Source organism: Mytilus edulis, chromosome 13, assembly GCF_963676685.1.
Source record: "Mytilus edulis chromosome 13, xbMytEdul2.2, whole genome shotgun sequence".
Taxonomy (NCBI): Eukaryota; Metazoa; Mollusca; class Bivalvia; order Mytilida; family Mytilidae; genus Mytilus; species Mytilus edulis.
The window spans coordinates 29,972,426-29,994,989 of NC_092356.1; the positions used below are offsets into that span (position 1 = coordinate 29,972,426).

Here is a 22,564-nt window from a genome sequence, read left to right on the forward strand (position 1 = left end):
GACCAGAGATATCCAGCAAATGAAGAGAAATGTGGAAACAATTACACCAATGGTGTCTTTATATGTATCACCAGCCCGGTAGTCGTCACTTCTGTGTTGACTTGAATTATCATTGATATGTTCATAATTATAAATTAACTGTTAACGAAATTTAGAATTTTTGAAATAATAAGGTTTTTCTACCTCAGGAATAGATTACCTTAGCTGTATTTGGCAAAACTTTTAGGAATTTTTAGGCCTCAATGCTCTTCCAATTTCGTTCAGTTTTTTAATTCCAGCGTCACTGATGAGTCTGTTGTAGACGAAACGCGCGTCTGGCGTTAATATAAAATTTCAATTATCTATGATGAGTTTATTTTTCACAATCGGGAAATGGACATGTTGGGAAAATAACCATATTTTGACGGCTTCTTTACATTTTTTGTGTTTTCCAAACTCTAAACCTACCATATCGTAAACTTGGGACAATTATTACAAATAGATATTAAGGACGTCTATCTCCTTTGAATATAATGGCTATATAGTAGCACATGGTTGATAAGAAATAAAAATAAAGTAAACAAATTGAATTAAAAATAAATAAGAATAAAGTAAACAAATTTAATTAAAAATAAATAAGAATATGTGTACATGGCAGCAGTTCTTTTGCGCCAATTACCGTTTTTCAGGGGTATCATTTGCGCCAAAATTTTCTCCCGTGTACATGATGATTTGCTCGCAAAATCATATACCATATTCAATGAACCGTTAAAATGTTCAATTAAGAAAGATCCCATTATAATGAATAGTAATGCTAAGTTTCAAGCTGATCCCACTACCACTTCATCTTCTACTTCATTCATCAAAAACGTCAAATTTAAGGCTGATGCAGTCGGCATTGACGAACGGACTGACAAAAGAACGGCCAAACGAACGAAAGTTCGAATGAACGATCACGTAGACCAAAGTCTATCATGATTCACTATTGTAAGTCGAGCAAAAAATATATGTTAAATGTGAGATGACCTAAATTTGTTCCTTAGTACAATGTATATGTTTTCAAAGAAATGAAATAAAAAAAATATTTGACACTGGCTTTATTTAGATGTTTGGACATTTTTTCGAATTGCTGGTACGTTTTTTTTAATATTTTTTTCTTTTTCTTTTTACTAGTTGATATCAATATGCTGGCATTTAGCAAGCAATCTAGTTTATTCAGATATAGATGTCATTAGTGTTGATGTATCCCGTTTTCGCTTCAAATGCTGGACATCTGTGGTCATTTGAACGTTAAAATACAATACAACTATATATCGTACTGGTAGCTACAATACTTTTTATATCCGAACGTATTTTCATAATAGGGTTTTGTAGTTTTCACATATACTGCATTATAATTTTTGACAAATGGATTCTCATTGCTAACTTTAGTGGCCGATCGAATCGGTCATTAGCTTGATTAGCGCTAGATTGAGTGTGGTTTTATTTCTTGTGTTCAGAATCGTTTCTCATAATGATCCAGCGCTCTCGAAAGAATAACCGTTGACTAATATCTAGACGATTTATTGACTGTATGCAATATGTAAGCATCTGATCAAGGTGATATTAAACACAACCAATATGACTTAAACAAGGTTCATGTTGTTACGAGCGATTACATTAAACGAAATGATTTTATGATATTAAAGCTTATCATACTCTTTACTAGAAAAAATACGCGACAGTCTTTTGTAACGCTTCGTCAGCTGCAAATGTCATATCGCTATAGACTTACTAGATATTTTTGGACATGCTCAGAGAGAGATCTTTGTACTTGCTCAGGAAGAGATCCTTGTACTTGTTCAGGGTGAGATCTTTTCACTTGTTTTTGGTTGAAACTTTGTACATGCCCAAACTTAATGTTTGTACATGCTCAGGACGTGATCTTGTCGTGATATAATAAGGGCGAGATCCTTGTACATGCCACCAAATCTTTGTCGAGACATGTTCGGGACAATCTTTTGTACATGCTTTAACATGATATGTTTGTACATGTTTGGGCCGAATTTTGTACATGCTCTTGGATAGAATTTTGTTCATGCTCGGGGCGAGATTTTTGTACATGCCCCGGTCTAAAATGTTGTACTTGATCGGGAAGTATTCAGTGTTTCTGTTGTTTCGTTGTTTTCCTCTTATAGTTGATGTGGTTACCTCAGTTTTAGTTTGTAACCCGGATTTGTTTTTTTTTAATCGATTCATGACTTTCGAACAGTGGTATACTACTGTTGCATTTTTTATGTACATGCTCTAATGATATCTTTGAACATGACCAGGGCGAGTTGTTTGTAGATGCTTGGGGAAATATATATGAACATCCTTGGTGGCATATTTTACTAAATACTCTGGGTGATATCTTTGAACATACCTAGGACGAGATTTCTGTCGTCATATGCTCGGGATTTATAATTTGAATATACTCAAGACGAAATATTTGCACATGCTCGGGGCGATATCATAATCCGTACGTAGAACGAAATCGTTGTCCTAACATGGACGGATAAATTACTTCGATAATTGTTTACACTGAAGATAATCTTAACTTCTAGATTTGAATGTACACCTGTTTCACTGAAACATGTGTTTTAATGTCTATTTTGAAACAATTTTCTGCAGAACATAATAGTCATGTTGCTTCATTTCTAAGTCTTTTTGTATATTTTGTAGATATTCCCACGAGTTTCTGAATGAAAACTACAAGAAGCAGGAAATTTAACAGTGAAATATTTATCTCGTTCAATTTTCCTAAACAATTCACCTGCCATGCTTTATTTGAATCATCATCTTTTCTATCGTACGTCCGTTCGATCATTAAAGTCCCGCAACGGAACAAAATTATGAGATAATAAGAACAATTAGTTAATTTCCATGAAGAGTGGTTATAGAAATAGATAATTGAAAAGGAGAATTGTAATGACAAACCCAACACTCCTACGGCTTAACCAATAATATATAAATATTGTTCATACATAGCTATTGTCCCATTTAACTCACAGTAATCACCATGCATCATATTCCTACTACAATTCTAATTACGTGTGTGATTTTAGGTTTCGTAAATTGTGATAGTTCACTTCGACCTCTTCGAAGTGGTTTCTTTCGTAAGGTAAGTTTAAGACATCATATTTTTTATTTATTTATTTATTTTGATCTTGAAAAGCAGTTGATAAATCTTTCGAAGTGTGAAATATAGAGTTATTCTCTTTTTTCATTTTTAACTTGTATTCCTTACAAATTAATATATCAAAATTGAAGTTGTTGCTAATTTTTTCTGTATTTATAATTTATAACACAAAAACTAGAAATACATTTTTTTAGCATCTTTAAATATGGTTTGCTATACATATACTAATTTTGGGTCATGTTGGGTATTTTATGGCATCTCTTTTTTATTTACAAAAAGTAATTATCAAGAATAAAAAAAACTTAAATTTCGATGCAAAACAATTGCAATGCACCAAAATAAAATCGTGAATTCAAAATATCCATTTTAAACGCACAAATTCTTGCAACTCAACTTACAAAAATTATATGCAAACATAGTTTGTCTTAACTTTGAATGAAATGCATTCCTCATTACAAACTAAAATGTGCTTATTCGTTGTACAAAAAGATGTAGGACATTAAAAAACTTTTTCTTGTGCTGTACGTAAACAGACGGTTTTAACAGTTTTTTCTAAAGAAAACTAAGATTTTCTCATCTTCTGCATACGTGAAATGGAACTAACCAGGTCGCAAAAAAAGTATATGAATTATTGAATATTTCGGTCACATGTGATTCAGATTTTTGTGAAACAAGACATGTTTTTCATTCAGGAAGAAGAACGTTGAACTTATTAAAATAACATCTGATTTTTTTATGGAGCTTTTTTTTTTTAATGTAACACATATTAAAGAGTCGTAAAGGTGTATTAAAATCAATCGAAAAGTGAAAAATAGCGTAGGGCGGCTGATACAATCAGTAACTAACACTTTCCTAGCATATATATCTTACAAGTGTTAGAATGCTAATAGAACTTTCAAAACTTGAGGCCCAAGTGAGTATACAATCCGTGATATTTAAAAAAAAAATTAAATTCAGCAACGTACAGCGAAACAGCAGGGGTACAAACCGATTGCTAGTATATAAAAAAAAACATCTTCAGTAACATATAGTGTTCAGTAGGGATATCGACAAGAGATAGTAATAAAAACTGTATCGACCCAGTAAATCACATGCAGGAACAAAACGTGATTAATGCGGGGTATCGAACCAGTAATTACAAATATTACCTCCAGGGGTATGGGGTATCGATCGAGCACAAATAGCACTTATAAACTGTAATAAGTATGGCTTCGATGTTTGAAAACATTCACAGACATTTTATTATTTGCAATAAACCTTTTTAAAAATCGATTAAGTTCGTTTTACAAAGAAGCATATGTGATAAAGATATATTTCTTTTCGCCTGTAAAAAAACATGAAATAATGTCTACAGCTATATGGTGATGCAACATTCAATTTGATGTTATTATTAAGTAGTTAATAAAGTTATCGAAAATGTATCAGTTCATTCGACTGGCTTGAGGTTTTCATCCTTAACGATTTAAGATTACAATATACTTTCTTTAAGATTTATAAAAGGTTCGAACAAGTTGAAATCGATGCAATCCTCAAGTTAGTGTATTGACCTTTGTTTTTTTGTATGTCAATGTCTGTGTCTAATACATGTGGCCTATTGGATCTGAATCATGACCTCAATTGTGTTGTGTCTTGTGTCTAATGAACTATTGAATCTGAACAAGTTTAAATCATCTTAATCCCTTTTGGGATGGGTTTGTATTAGTAATTATGTGGTCAATAGTTAGTCTTGACAATCCGGACAATGTAAATCTTTTTAAATGAACAAATACTCGAACATAATTCTTGAATTCTTTAGTACTGGGCATTGATTTATGGACAACAACTATTCTATGCAAAAAATATCTATGAGTTTGATAAACACAGCATATTACATTATATCGGAACGGCAGATGCAAAAAGTAATTCTTTTTAAAATTTGCTGTTACGTACACGATTGCAAACTCCATTACAATTTTTTATTGCGATTAAATCCGAACGGCATAAACCAAAAAACTGCTGCAGACGATAACAGAAACAATGAACACATATTCCATGTATCTGCAGAAATGAAAGTCGGTACCAAATATGTAAAATTTACCCGTTTTTTTCCAATCAAATTTGCGTTTTGGCATCGACTTTTCCAGTGAGAGTAAATTGCACTACAGATAAGGATAGAAAAACAGACATCGGTGTCAATATAAAAAGAGAGGACTTTAAAGAATTTTAAGTTCAACTTTCCTCTTTGTTTTTTTATAATGTAGAAAACCAAATAATACATATTGGTTTATATCACCTTTACAATAAAACAATGCATGCAAATAAATTACTATCAACTTTTAACTCACTCCAGAACAGAGCATTAAACGTAAATATTAGCTCTTAAACCTATATAATTTTGGGATGTACGCGTTTTTGATAAATGTGAATCCAATACCTATACATCATTGTTTACATTCGTTTGATGTGTTTGAGCTTTTGATTTTACAATTTTGATAGGAACTTTCCGTTTTGAATTTTCCTCGGAGTTTAGTATTTTTGTGATTTTACTTTCAACTTCTCCATTTTTCACATCATGTAAAGATCGTACGACATCAATTCAAGAAACTATTGTAAATAATAATTGAATATTTCGTTACGTGATTTATTTTAAATTACATCACAACAAACTCTCAATTCCATGTTAATTGACGGTACCCCAGGTCATAAATTGAATGATTATTACTAACGCTTTAGCAATTACACTGATTCAGGATTTTTTTGCATCTCTAGCAGATTTAAAGGTCAACATCTTATAAAGTATTTTTAAGTTAAGAAGAAAGATTTGAAAATAAATTCACTGGTGCTTTAATGCAAAGCCCGCGGTGAAAATTATGAAGTTTTTTTTATTAGTTGAGGTTTGCACAGTTTTAACGATGAAAAATAGACATTAATCCATCTCCTTAAATGTCGTTTCTGTAAACTTTTCAATCACACTTTAAGATTGTAAATTCGTTATAACCAATTGAGACTGAAAACTCAAGTGTATAAAAGAGATATATCAAGATGGCCTATCAAAAGCTCAAGTGTATAAAACAGATATATGAAGATGGCCTATTAAAAGCTCAAGTGTATAAAACAGATATATTAAGATGGCCTATTAAAAGCTCAAGTGTATAAAAGAGATAAATTAAGATGGCCTATTAAAAGCTCAAGTGTATAAAAGAGATATATCAAGATGGCCTATTAAAAGCTTAAGTGTATAAAAGAGATATATTAAGATGGCCTATTAAAAGCTCAAGTGTATAAAAGAGATATATTAAGATGGCCTATTAAAAGCTCAAGTGTATAAAAGAGATATATTAAGATGGCCTATTAAAAGCTCAAGTGTATAAAAGAGATATATTAAGATGGCCTATTAAAAGCTCAAGTGTATAAAAGAGATATATTAAGATGGCCTATTAAAAGCTCAAGTGTATAAAAGACATATATTAAGATGGCCTATTAAAAGCAAAAGTAAAATACTAATCTTCAAGGAGTATTGTATATGAACAAAATATATGTGTGATATACTTGAATAAAAAAAGAATATGTGTCTATAGGACACAAAGCCCAGCGAATTCTTCTATTTAGTTTTTCCACGTTCACTGAACTGCTAAATCTAGGTCAACACCTTAATTTGACATATATTTCAAAAAGATACAAGATGTAGTATGAGTGCAAATGAGACAACTCTCCATCCAAGTCACAATTTGTAAAAGTAAACAATTATATGTCAAATTACGATCCTTAACAAGGAGCTTTGGCATACACTTAACAGCAACCTATAAAGGGTCATTTTAAAAAGTTCACATTATAATAAACATGTATAAAATTAAAAGTGACCCAAACTTCAGGGTTAACGTTCTAAAACTAAAATGTTTACTTGATACAAGACGACCAAACGAATGGACAAACCTCCCTTTTACATATTTCGGAGTTTAGTATTGTCACTGAACTAGTACACATTTTTGTTTAGGGGCCGGCTGAAGCACGTCTATTGGTAAGGTATTTTCTTGCTATATTGAAGACCAATTGATTGCTTTCGGCCGGTTTTCGCACTTCGGTCGGATTGCAGTCTCTTGGACACATTCCACATTTCTCAATTTTATACCAGAATTCGTAATGCTTTCTGTTCGTTGTTCCATTGGTTGATTACAATAAGAAACTGAACGTTATCTTCCGTGACAATCTGTTCCTGGCATTCTTCATTTTTTGCCCTAATGCTTACATTTAAAAACCTTTTCAAAAATCCGTAGTGAACCAAATGGATAGGATTGTTTATTAAATTTTTAATTCGTTATGAAAAATTATGCATTGTTTGGTATATTTTAGAAATGTCCATTTAACAAGCTTATACCATTTTCACTGCGGCATTTGCATCCAACCTTTTCTGCATGTGTTCAAATTCAAATGTTTATAAGAAAGAAAGAGAAACAAATGTTCTACCCCTATAACAAAGAAAAAGGAATACCAACCATTTCTACAGAGTGAGAGTGAGATAACTGTTTGCTCTTACATGAGTTAGCAGTAGAATTAGAACAACGTTTAAAGGAATACTTCTCAAGATATTCTACTTGAAAATTGTATATAAAAGTAAAATTACTCAAAAAAACGATCGCCGAGGAAAATTCAGAATGGAAACTCCCTTATCAAATGGCAAAATCAAAAGCTCACACATATTAAACGAATGGATAACAACTGCCATATTCCTGACTTTGTACAGGCATTTTCTTATGTAGAAAATAGTTAATTAAACCTAGTTTTAAAGCTAGCTAAACCTCTCTATTGGATGACAATAGCATCAAATTACATTATATTTACAATGATATGTGAATGAAACAATCAAATATAATAGGTAAAAACTTCAAAAATAGTGGTACAACACTGTTATAATCTTAATCATTAAAGTGTAACCTCTTCTTGACACCTGACTATATAATTTGCATTATAACTGTTAGTATATTATATTTAATTGTCTTTGCTGAAATCAGCAAAGAAAAAAAAAACGGTTCTGGTTTTGTAGGGAAAACCTGTTTCTGATATTGAATGTAAATCAGGTAGGGTCTTTAGGTTATTTCTAGCAGAGTACGTCATCTTTGGTTTTATTTTATAGCATTGAGTAATTCATTAACACTATTGTTTATATAGTTACTGCATGGGGTCTGGATTGGGTTGAGAATAATACGGGCTTTATCTTTAAAAAAATTAAAGAATAGTGAAAAATAGGTCAAAACAATAAAAAATAGTGAAAAATAGGGCTAAATAATAAAGAAGAGTAAAAAATAGGTCAAAACAATAAAGAATAGTGCAAAATAGGGCTAAATAATAAAGAATAGTAAAATATAGGTCAAAACAATAAAGAATAGTGGAAAATAGGGCAAAACAGTAAAGAGTAGAAAAACAGGGACAAAAACGTAAAGAATAGAGAAAATTTACCTAACAAATAATATAGTATAGAAATGAAGGACACACCTTCAAGAACCTCATAACTGACCATCAAGGGAGCAGATGTTATTATATTATTGATATAATAATGATGCAGTGACCACATAATTGTGTTTTGATCTATAATTCGTGACTCATTATAACGAGGATGACTTAACTTGGCCTTTAAGTACATAATTCGTCTTTATAAATATCGAAAAAAATTACAGAGATGTAATATGATTGCCAATGAGACAAATAGACTATTTTCATATTACCGATTTTTGTCTCCGGAATATCGACCGGTTACCTTCTCTGTGGTAGGATATCCTGGTTCTCGATAAGGTACAAACACCTGAAAGATATAATCGGTGCTATTTTTACTCAAAACTCCTGCCCTACCCTTTTCAAATTCCATTTTAGCCCAACTCCATAAAAATCAAATGGTAGCTCCCTTATAAACACTGAGCCCATTCAGTTTTTTTTAATTTCCGAAATCGATTGACGCATTTCTATGGTTTTTACTACTCAACGTCAATTTTAAAATTATACCGAAATGTGATTATCAGGTTACTGGTCATTATGTTTGTACTTTTGGTCCTCATAATTAGCTATAATGGGATGAAATAGTTCTTATTATGTTTGGAATGAACGATTTCTATTTCTGTATAATAAGCTCAGATTGAACGAGTTTTATATATCTGTTATTTCGTTTGCTTTTCTTTCACTAAACAACATTTTACGCGGCTCGTCTAAACGCACGTGACAATTAATGAAAGGTTAGGACCAGGTATCATCAGTTCAGCTAAGATACATTAAAAAATTAGAAAAACCTAAGGTTCCAACCGCAGCAGGCAAAATTGACCATATATATAAATAGAGAGGATCTGTGTATTCTATTTAGCCACGTATGACATATATCAGTGTCAAGTTAGGTAGTTATACATCCTTGGCTTTCAATTTTTCATATTTAAGCGTTCCTGATGATAAATTCAAAAAGTGTTCGGATGCAAAGAAATGGACGATTTGTTGTTTTCATATCTTTTGTATTTGTTGATACGAAAATCAATTACAATTCAGAAAGGAAATGGGGAATGTGTCAAAAAGAGAACAACCCGACCATAGAAAAAAACAACAGCAGAAGGTCACCAACAGGTCTTCAATGCAGAGAGAAATTCCCGCATCCGGAGGCGTCCTTCAGCTGGCCCCTAAACAAATATATACTAGTTCAGTGATAATGAACGCCATACTAAACTCCAAATTGTACACAAGAAACTAAAATTAAAATAATACAAGACTAACAAAGGCCAGAGGCTCCTAACATGGGACAGGCGCAAAAATGCGGCAGGGTTAAACATGTTTATGAGATTTCAACCCTCCCGCTATACCTCTAGCCAATGTAGAAAAGTAAACGCATAAAAACAATACGCACATTAAAATTCAGTTCAAGTCCGAGTCTGATGTCAGAAGATGTAACCAAATTAATTCTTTTTGTAATTGTCTAAGATTCTTACATTATATTTTTCACCTGGCTGGTGTATGGAAGGGATTCCCTAACTAAAGAGAGTATTGTAACATTCTTTTTAAAGAAAATGTGACCATGATGAGAAACGATGGGTTTAAACAAAATTGTTCACAGGGCTCAATGGAAACAATCCTAGTATACAAGCAATGTATGTGTCAATTCTTCAGTTTTTACCATCGCTTATCCATGATAGATTGTAGTCATGCCAAGAAATTGCCTCCGTTGAAATTCTGCAAACACCCCATAGAGCAAATTACATGGATGATTAATATTGCCCATTTGGTATACGACCGTGTTCTAAGCGACACGTACATGAAGGTCATAAATTAATTTCTTGAATGAAATCAAATCTTTAGCTACTAATGACTGCCGTTGGAGGTCGACCGGAATTTTTATCGAGGATTTCTTGGCATGTTTACAATAAAAAGAAACAGGTAAAAAAGAAGCACTACAAAAACTGAATGCCGATATATAAAAAAATATATTAATAGTACTTTGTGTTTGATACATGTTTAATAAATGTGTTTCTATTATTGGTTCTCACAAAATTACATTTACATGTAAATGAAACTACTGTTTAGAAATAGCTTTTCTTCAAAAGTCGTGATCTTTGGAGCAATTTTTCATGTTATAGACCTTCAGAAAGTTGTACATAGACCCAATAATTGCTTTATTTTTGTAAAAGAAAAAAAATCTTTACGTTTTTGTTTTTCTAATTTTGTAGATAATACCACTGACATTTGACTTTCCTGTTTGTGAACCTAACAGTATATGTAAATGGGCAGTTTGTGAATGGAACAGGGACCCAAATTTGATCTTATCAAATTCAAACTGTTACTTTTACAATAACCATCAGTAAGTATAGACCGGTATACTATTTATCTTCAATTAAATGCACAGCATCAGCTTGGAATGTGCTAAATTAAATTGTTTATTCCAGTAATACAATATCATTATAAGACAGTGCTTTACAAAGTAACATACACATGTATCAGGTTGAAATAGATAAAAAGGACTGACAATTAAAAACAAATCTGAGGATACTTAATTAGTCATTTAGTATCGTTTTCCAAAATTCAGTCTTTTAAATAATAACATATCAAATGGTTTCTTGTATTTCAAACTCACACGACGATTTAGACAGATTAGCATCATGGGTTTGAACTAGTGTTGTCAACGGTTAACCGGTCGAACGACCGAATACCGAATACCAAAAACGCTAACCGGTTAACCGGACATTTTTTCAATTTTAGTAGATTTGATATAAATTTGTATTGAAATCAATAAATAGTTATGTTTTATTTAAAAAATGTCGTCGTGGTAATTATTATGACAGATCAATTGTCCAGTATGTTGATTGCTTTTGTTAATCCTGAAAACATAAAGTTAATTAGAGCTCGGGGCAGGATCTTAAAGAAACATAATTAGTACACATGTCTTTTTAACAGTAACTTTAAATCAGTAATGCGATTAAATTTTACTAATTACTTCATTATTTCGTTTTTGATCTAATATTGTGTAAACCTACATCTAAATGTGCAACCTCCGTAGTGCAAGGCTTAGTCTTACTTTAAACAAAATGTTAACTAAAAATTGTGAAATGCAAACCAATGTGAATGTTCTCAATGTATACGTGATAGTACGAGTAACATGCTTAAAGAAACAAGCAGACAAAGTAAAGAAACGTGTCGTAAGGAAACCTATAGTTGTTTATTTCCTGTGTCAGTTTAGTCTCTTGTGGAGTAATGTCCTATTGGCAATCGTACCACATCTTCTTTTTAATAATTAATCATTTAAAATTGAAACCCTCCACTTTTTTTCGGAGACAACAAGAGAAAAGGAAAGAATAATTGGTTTCAGACATAATCAATTCCAAGAGATCAAGCAGTTTTTTTTTGTATTTTTTAATCTGAAGTTGGAACAAACGCTATAGTTAATATGGTGTATTCGATTATTAAGAGTCAAACTTCGCCAGGAATCCTCACAAACAAGTCTTATAATGCCAAAGGACAAACTTTAATTCCATAAGCGCAAAATGACTTTGATGAAAGGTTGTCAAATTGACACTCATACCACATCTTATGTATGTGAAGGGTACTATTGATAAGGTTTTCAAACACCAAATTAAACTACCGGTTAACCGGTTAATCGGTCAAACGATTATCCGAGTAACCGGTCAGGAAAAAGTGTACGATTTGACAACACTAGTTTGAACAAATACATATTTAGATAATCAATTATTCCCATGTCATTGAAGTCGTGATATTCGGATGTTTTTTCATTTTATTTTCCGTCAGTAAAGTTTGATTAAGCTTTGAACTCGTCTGGCGGGAAAACCATGCACATGACTGATGACAGGAGATCCATGTCCATGCGGCTGTGGTTGCTTACTTTGAAATTGTTCACACTCTCTTAGTCAAATTTGACCTTAGAGGTATTTGGCTATTATTTGTATGTCCCTTTGGTCATATACGGGCACCGTTGTCGCGTTTTTATACATCCTTATGCTTGGGCATTCTTGATGAAGGTAAATCCAAATAAACACTTCGGACGTACGAAATTTTAAAGTGTTACTTTCATTAATGGGGCATAAGCTTTCAAATTCATGTTCACCGATTTGACTCAAATTCTCATATTTGATATATAACATACTAAAATATATATCCAACTTACAATTAGTCTAAAATAAACAGTACCTGTACATGTAATCGATAATAAATATCAGAATGTTGTGTGTATATAGTCGAGACGCCATCTAATCAACTAACAAGACGACCTCCGAAAACTGCCGATGATCACATAACCCGATATAAACATAAACATAGATATGAATAGGTAGGTAGCGTCCTCGTGCAATTGGGTGTGTCTATATCCTTTGATTTTATAATACAGGTTAATAAGATAAGTTAATCAACGTTTTTATCTGTATAAGAATGATTTGTTAATCAAATCCGTCAACGAAATGGTCTACCTTTGTTTCACTTTCATACATTGTTGACATTATTTTCTTTTAATGACTGAACACAACTTATACATGCGTTATCAATCTCTAGCTAATGATTAAATTGAAGGTCACATGAATACGGATTCAATGAGGTCGAATTATTCACTTACTAGTGAATAATCCATCAGCTATAATCATTTGCTTATTTTTACAAAATTGAACCAAATTAGCTGCTAAAAACGCATTATTATTTCATTATTTCACTTTTATTAATGATTGAACGAAAAAAATCATATTTCAATTTTTTCATATCTCATAGCTAATATGGATGAAGTTTACGTTACATATCAATAGTTATCAAAGGTACCAGGATTATAATTTAGTACGCCAGACGCGCGTTTCGTCAAAATTCAATATTATTATATAAAAGATAAAGATAAAATGGGGAAAAGACATATATGGGTTAAACACTAAGGAGAAAAGAAATCAAAGCGAACAAATATAACGAAATACAGCGTATCTAAATGTTGCTAAAACGTCCAGCGTCAAATATTTCATGCATTATTGACGACAATCACTTTTTAACTATTATCATACTTTGTTTCAGGTGTAATAGATGTCCAGAAAATTATGAATGCCAAAACACCAATGACAAAGAAGTTGAAGCCAGTTTTGTGACGTATGCTTACAGATGTCTGCCTTTGTAAGCATACACAATTGCTTATTCCAGCATTCAGACAACTTTTGGTATCACTAATGACCACAAAGATGTTTATTTCAATGACTTTACTAAATGAACTGAAATATTTTGATAATATGATAAAATTATGTATGATTTACTACATATCGATATGAATTTTGTCCTGCATTCCTTTAGGCATTTCCCTATATTATTATGTATCAATTCAGGAAGGATGTTTGTCATTTTGAAAGTTTGTAAGAAAGCGATAAATTTGATTGTATGCTTTTATTGGAATAAAATTATACTAAAATAAACTTCTATTTGTAAATATAAAAGTATTTATTAGTGATTATGAATTTTCCATTTTATCGATGTTTTCTTTGGACGATCTGACGAACATTGTAATATTTTTTTCTTCCTGCATTTTCATCTTTTTTTCTGTCTATGTATATTTACATATGCAGACTTTCTACACCAAACCTAGAGGGCCCTCATGGGGTTTTTGAATATGTGATTACTTGGCCGTTTTTTAATGATTATTTGATTATTAAGCCAAATATTTCATGATTATTTGATTACCTAGGACTGTATTTTTAGTTTATGATTATTTGATTACTAAAGATAAGCAAATATTTAATGATTATGTGATTATATTGGCAAAAAAATGGTGATTATGTGATTACTAGGACCCCCCCCCCCCATGAGGGGCCTCAACCTACAAGAAACTTAGGATATATGCAGGTAATGAAGTGTGGCATGATTGCCAATGAAACAACCATCCACCAGATTTAAAATTACTTAGATACAAGCAAATAAATGATCGTATAATCCGCTATAAAAGGCTCCTACACGAAAAATGTGGAAGAATTCAAAACCAGAAAACATATGAAACAGGCAAGAACCAACGGTAAATGATTATACAGCGTTAATAAATACTGTCCTAAAAGGGATGAATGGAGATTCGTTCAATTTTACTAAATTCTGCCTAAACGAAACTACGTAACAAAATACATTAAACAGAGGAGAGTAACAGATTTCACCTGAATAATTGAACTGTACAACATACACCTCCTATCACCAACATTTGAAGCCCCTCCCCCCCCTCTGAAAAATAAACGCAAAATTAGACAAACAGGAACTACAAACACATGCTCCAGATATCCCGAGTTTTTACAGGCACAACGTTTGCACACGAACCTCTCTTTCAGACTGTTTGAAAAGTAAAATAAAGTTTCATTTAACTGTAAAATATGGACTTTGTACTTTTACAAATTATGACTTGGATGGAGAGTTGCTTCATTTGCACCCTTTACACATATTCTTATATATATTTACACTTCCTCTTAAATAAGATATTTTCCTGAATTATTGAATTTTAACAGCTTGATTGTTTAGAAGAAGTAGTGCATATTGAATTGAATTATACCTCGGTTTTTAGTGGGATTCTAAGATTTGTTTCTTACTCTAGTTTACTATGTTTGATGAGTTATTGTTATAATTATTTCTCCGTTAGGCCATAGAACTGCCTTGCCCATTTCTATTTCTCCTTATTTTTTCTTATTCAAATTTTATTTCGTACATTAACTTATCATTTTCATAATTATCATATTTTCAGTTTCGATGTAATTTTTATTCATTTACAGATCAACATCTAGACATAAGAAGATGTTTATAAGTGCCAATGAGACCACTCTCCGTCCAAGTGACAAAAGCTTGTTATTTAACTAAATCAAAAGACAAATTAACAAAATCTAGTGAACATACAATGAACGAATAAATTTGATCTATGACACAATGTAAATACAAAATTAACAAAACAAGGGGGTTAGATGTAAAACAATATCAGAAAGACAAACATAATCTTTGACAAAATGCCGCCAAAGAAAATAACATGCTTTTGTCAATGCATTCTAATAATCTTTAAATGAATATTATAATGCACTGCAAATGAAGAGCACTTTCACTATACTCTCTTTTGTAGTACGAATTTAGGAATATATTCAAAGATGCAGACACACCAAGTCACAAATAAAATGAATGCATATATCAAATTCTCTCCGAGATAATGATTTCCAAGATTATTAATAAAATAGAATATTGTATCATCACAATCATGTAAAATCGAGCTATTAATCCTTTTCCTATCATTTCCGTTAGCCAAGTGGCGGACATCAATGGATAATAAAACTAAAACCTCTATAACGAACAATTAATTATCTAATTTATATTTTTATTCATAATCTCGAAAGGTCAATTGTGAGATGCTTTCGTTGCGATTTCATCTGTTGTATCTATAATGCTTGCGTTCATATCACAGCCAAAGGAAAGACATCGGCTCTTAAATCTGATTAATGATCTGTTGATCTTTTTTCTATTTTTCTAGTCTGTCAAATATGTTCCTGAACTATCTAAAATTAAGGTAGAAACATTCTGGAAGTTATCTTCATCCCAGGGTGCTATTCAAAAAAGGGATTATTTCCCGAATGAGGATTAAAAAAAACCCATTTACTTCTCACTCAGTCGAATTAGAGTCCTAAATGGTTAAAAAAAAAAACAACATACAGTTTTCATAATGAAATGCTGTTTTTTTCAGCAATTGTAATTGAATGAACATATAAATGGGAAACACAATTATATTATATAACCGCCATGTTGTTTTTGTAATCGAGCAGAAAACGTGCAGATACCAAATAAAAGATACAACTCCGTTCTCTTTCATTTATTAGAGCTTTCTAACATTTTGACAGTATAAACACTGTACGAACTGACGCAAAGTGAGCATGTATTACATTTCCTCGGTAACACTTAAGCGAAGAATATTTTTTTTTTATCCAGTATAACAGCATCCTTTTAAAAAAAAACCGTATCTTTAAAAATGTAAGCATACTAGTATATTATTGCAAATAACGTTACTTATGTCAACCACGATTACATACATTTGCGCGGGAATTGTATAAGCTAGCATGCTTTTAACCATTTACATTTTAATGAAATTAATGAAGCATGGTACTCTAAATTTAACACAAAAATTCACATTTTTTGTGAGCTATCATCAAAATGTCAACGTGGATCATCGTAATTTGCAAAACAAGCTAGATGCTGCAATGTTTTGCCTTTTTTCGTTCGCAAAAGTCTATCGATTATTTTATTGCCTTTTTAGTTTTGTATGTGCACATTTTCATTTGACGTCTAATGGATTATATTAGTGTGAATATTTTACTGGCATACCCTACTTTCCATACATATACATTAACATGCACATGAACTTTAATGCATATATCTAGATCTGACTTCTTTATTATTTTATGGAGATGAAATTAATGCAGATGAAACAGGAAATTCGTTTCCTATTATATCAATTAGGAATCCGGTTAATCGATACACTAGCCTATGTAGATAATATCCTTTCAAACCCATTAACCTAGTTTGTTATAGGTCAACTGTACTCTTAGAAACGATACGGTCAAAAACTTAGACTTCCTGGTTTAGTGTTGAACACACTTTTTTTCATCACAGTATTTGGCAACTTTTTGGAATTTTTGGCTCTTGAAGCTTTTTAAAAAGTAAAATACCAAAAATACCAAAAATACGGTACCAAACTCCAAGAATAACTAAAAACGGAAAGTTCCTTAACAAATGGCAAAATCAAAAGCTCAAACAAATCAAACGAATTGGAAACAACTGTCATATTCCTGACAAGGCACAGACATTTGCTTAGGTAGAAAATGGTTAAACCAAAATCTGGGGCACAATATATTGACTTAGTAATATAGTCCAAGGTATTATGAACCCATTTTTTGTAAGTGGTTTGCATTAATAAAAATGGGGTTGCAAAAATTGGTGCTTACACAATGAAAAATGCATCAAGCTTACTTTTTCATCTAAAACCAAAAAGACATGCACTTTCTTAACGATTTGTAGTCTATCCTGTCAAAGTTTTTTCCCCTGACCACTAAAAATATGAAACAAAGCAGTTTATTTCAAAAGGGCATATTGACCTGTGGAGAGATTGTGTGTTAGAGGAAATTATCAACTTAGACTCTGATTGGATAATTTTAAACACATGATACCGATTTCAGTGTGAACAGCAAATAGGAACAAGTGCAACATATCAGCAAAGATACTGCAAGATATATACACATGGAAAAAAGTATTGCAACACCAAACTGGAATTGAAATTAAAAAACACTCTTTATTTTTTTGTGATATAATTTGTTAAAATAGAACTAGTTAAACATTATTTAAGTATCACCTGAGTTTAATCAATAATTATCGACTCGATAAGTTCATATCTGCTCATGCAGCTACTGTACCCGTAAACAGCAAAACAGGTGTTTTTGTCCTCATTGTTTTCAACACTTTAAATAACCAAGTTTATAAAGTTATGTGATTGACACCTTGTAATGGGTTCTCCACAACTCTTAACTGCAGCAAGATGGCAGATTATCAGCATAAGAGAAGCAGGAATGTCGCTGTGAAAACCGTACGTATTGTTGGTCTTCACCATTCCACTATTAGTCGTTTTGAGAATAAAAATCAGGCAATAAACGATGTTAAAGACTATCCGAGATCAAAAAGACCCCCTATGCCATCTGCTAGGAAAAATCAAGCATAATGAAGCTTGGTCAGAAAGAAAACCATTGCATATAATACAATCCTGAAAAGAGAGTGGTGGGCATGCAGGAGCCTTTTAACAAAAATTGTTCGAGATCGACTCATCGCTACTGGTTATCTTGCGATAAGACCATTTCGAGGACCTTTGCCTACGAACAGACACACAGTTGTCCGTATCCAATGTAGTGCAGATCTCGCCAAATTTGGAAATTAGCATCGTGGAGGAAGATCCATTGTTCCAATGGAATTCGGTTTATCTTTCTTGGCCCGATCGTAGCCCGGATTTGAACCATATCGAGCATATATGGGACACTATTGGGCGTAATGTGCGGGAAAGGACACCTCATTCCAAACACGTGATGAAATAAACAATGCCCTACATCAGAAATGGTTGCTGCTACGTTAGCAACAAATTAGTCGATTTATGGCAGGAATCAGAAGACGTTAAGTGGCGGTTAACCGTTTAAATGGAGGATGCGCACAAAGTACTAATTCTTTGGCGTATAACAATCAACCATGATGTGAACAATCATCTTAAGATTAATTTTGAAATGTCTAACATTGTAAAGTTCGACTACAGTAAAATTTGTAAATTGCATTTTTTTTGTACAAAAAACACTTCATTTTGACTGTTATTAAAATTGTGGTTAGATAAATCTTTTTTTTTCAAACATTTTTTGTTCGTTAAAATGCCAATGTAATCATAAACTATGTTTCAATATTATTTTACAAATATTTTATAATATTCCATCCAAAATAAAAAGGCTGATCTTTTAAGTTTAAAAAAATCAAGGTGTTGCAATACTTTTTCTTGTGTATAGTATAGATAAAAAAAATCGTTTTTACAAAATGTAAATGTATGCATCTATTAAATGATGTTGTTTTTGGGGAAGATGTTAGACCACCAATACAAATAAAAATGAGCATTGAAAAACATACGCTGAAGCAAGAAGCATAAATGCCTATGGCCAATTAATTCGGAAGAGCTGTGTTTAATCAATTTTAGTAGTAATATTTTCTGTTCTAATATTATATTAGTTGTATATAAAAATGCTTTGAAGACATATCCAATCTTAAATCGTGAAATACTAGGATTTTCTAATTTCCTAAATAGTTGTAAACAGGGGAATTCTAATATTGGAATCGGAGATATCACAAAGTAATCGTCTCAAATCATAGAAAATAAAACACGATTTAAAGGTGTTGTCTGATAGAAATTGATTAACCCACAGAAAGTGTTCTCCGAACTTGAAATAAAAAAAACACAGAGACAGGTAGTCAACGGAAGCCCTAGTAATTGATTGCTGTATGCTTGTCACAGAGACATGGTTTTCTGATAACTATTAAGTTTGAGAGTCGTGTTGCTCATTCTTTAGTTTTCTCTGTTTTGTTTGTGAACAATTGTTTAATTGCCTCTGTGTTTTCGCAGTCTTATATCTTTAGATACAAGTATAATCGTCCCATAATTTATAATACTAAAATTACGAGGTCCAATTTGTCAGCCGTCATCGGGTAAAAACGACAAATCAAAGAATTCAACTCTATATATAACTAATATAGGACAATGGTGTAGATTAAAAATTATACCACTCCAGACCCTTTTGTTTTCCACATAATTAATATTGCCAATAATTAACAAGTTCCGGGTCTAATCCGATACCGATACCAATAGTATATTCACCTGTTAGATATTACCTTATCTGTACGTTCCGCATTTGGCAGGCGCACCACCAAACGGTGTATTAAGGATTTTGCTTTATACACGGGTCATAATCAAAGGGCTGACACTACTAAATTCAATCATTGTCAAATTGTTCCCTATTGTAGCTTTATTCAGCAATCAGCAAGACTTTCTAAGATAACTAATATAGGACAATGCTGTTGATTAAAAAATACCCCATTCCTGGATAGCCTGGACCTTTTGTTTTCAAAATAATTAATATTTCCAATAATTGATAAGTTCCAGGTCGACGGGTTCAAACAGAAAGATTTGAAAGCAGAGAAAACTGTGTATCTTATAATCGACATGACTTTAACTGATGACAATACCAATTACTAAAATAAGGCTTAGGCATAGTTAATTCAGTCACGGACCCGCGATATCACGGGTGTGTACTTGTAGTATATAATTTTACTGATTGTCATATTTGTCATAACATGACTGGTGCACACGTGGCGCAGGGTCTGCTTGTCATTTTTTGAGCACCTTAGATCACCCCCAATTTTGGGGTGACAGTCGTTTTGCTCATTCCTTAGTCTTCTCTGTTTTGTTGGGCGAACAATTATTTAATTGTCTGAGTGTTTTGTGTACAATTGTTTGGCTGTTGGTCTTTTTTTCTTTTTTAGCAATGGCGTTGTAAGTTTATTTCGACTTATGAGTGTGAATGTCGCTTTGGTATCTTTCGTCTAATGATTGTGTTTTCGCATTGCATATGAAGTATTGCATTAATTGCAGGAAGAGACACTTCCGGTTTCTAGTGCCAATTGGAGTTCATTCGATTCCTTCTGCGAGTTTCCTGAATTGTTTCATATTTTGTCACCTCTGGGCCTTTCATATCCAACTATCTCGGTCATCACGTGACTTTTACACTTAAGATGTATATTATTAATGGCCGACAGATTATCCATGAAAGTGAACGGGTACATAAATAAAACGGTCATAACTTTTTTGTTATAATGTATATTTTTCCTTCTAACCCCGCGTTTTACAGTTTATATTTTTTTACAATTAAATATGTTTTAAGTTTCAGTTCAGAAATATGATTTCGTGCTTCGAAATAAGTTTGAAAATTGAGGTGACATAGCCACACAGCCTCCGTTGACATCTTCGTAAAAAATTGACAAAATTGCAATGGGACCTTTTTGTAAAATCAATTTTCTCAACTAATTTATTGTTGCTTATATCCTTCCAACCCCTAAAAAGATCGACAACATATTTATTTAAAGTAAATCCCAAACCATATCAGTTCAGGTATTAAACTTTTTGCTTCGAAGTTTGTTTGAAAAGTTCATATTTTGGCAGTCCTCAGCAATATTTTCAAAATGGCGGCCACTGTTGAAGGTTCACAACGACACGACATGCCGGTATTCATTTAGTTATACATCGGAAAGTAATATTTCAAATATTTATCAAAGTGTGTCTTTTTGTACTTAAGAAATTTCCTTTTCACATGTTCCTCAATACATTTATAAGAAACAGTCTCTCACTAAAAATAAAGATTTACATGCACCGACCATGCAGTTTACATGAACATTGATAGCGTGGGGCGACATGGGAATATATATTTTTGTAGATTTTTACGATGAAAATCGAAAAATTGTTAGATGCATGTCTTTTCAATAATTGTCTTACCTTAATGCAGCATAGAATTAAACATTATTTCCCTCTGTGAAAGTGGAAACATGCTATTTGTTTTGATACAATTTCGAAGTTACATATAACAAAATGGCGACCAAATAATTTCAAACGTAGACGATGTTCGACACTTATTTTGCACATGCAAATAGTTCAATAAGATTTAACTGTTTTTATTGCAATTAAACATGCCACGTTATTGTAACTCGTATGAAAATTAATAAAGCTAGATTGTGGAGATATTAATTAAGTCATCAACGTGATCAAAGAAAACAAACATGGCAAAGTGGCCTAATCACGATGTAAGTTTTGACAAGACTTAATATAAGATTAGTATTATAGATCATTATACGATTGTTTATGAAATCATTTTATGATAATATTTTATATCAACGAAAGGAACAAAACAGATGGATTTGTAACAAAGATGCAATATCTAATATATATATATATATATTTTGAAATCATTACTTGGGTAACCAGTACATTTTACATAATCATAATTAAACCAGTCACATACAGAGTTATCGAACCTAATTATGACTGGAATAGTTGCATATGGAAAGCTTGCCCATTGTTGAAGGCCGTTCGGTGGCGTGTATATGGACTTGTTCGTGTGAATAGTTGTCTCAATGGCATACATACCACATCAGTTTCGTTTTATTTTAATGACGACAAAAAGCAAATATTTCTATATATACATAACACCGAAAACAAAGTAAATTAATGATACATGTAGTTCTAGTACCACGCATTTTTACTTAGCCGATAGGTTTGGAACTATTCATTTCAGGAATATTGCATAATATTTGTCAATATCAAAATACAACTTATAAATAATGACTAACATTAAAAATGTAAACACGTCAAAGAAAAAAAGCAAG

The 22,564-nt window shown here is 32.0% G+C and overlaps 1 long non-coding RNA gene across 1 annotated transcript; it reads left to right on the plus strand.

Moving 5' to 3' along the window:
* Positions 1 to 3,001: 3,001 nt before the first annotated feature.
* Positions 3,002 to 14,046, plus strand: LOC139500980 (uncharacterized). Its single transcript, XR_011658416.1, has 3 exons — positions 3,002 to 3,121; positions 10,810 to 10,940; positions 13,637 to 14,046. It is a non-coding gene; the product is annotated as an uncharacterized lncRNA (long non-coding RNA).
* Positions 14,047 to 22,564: the final 8,518 nt, after the last annotated feature.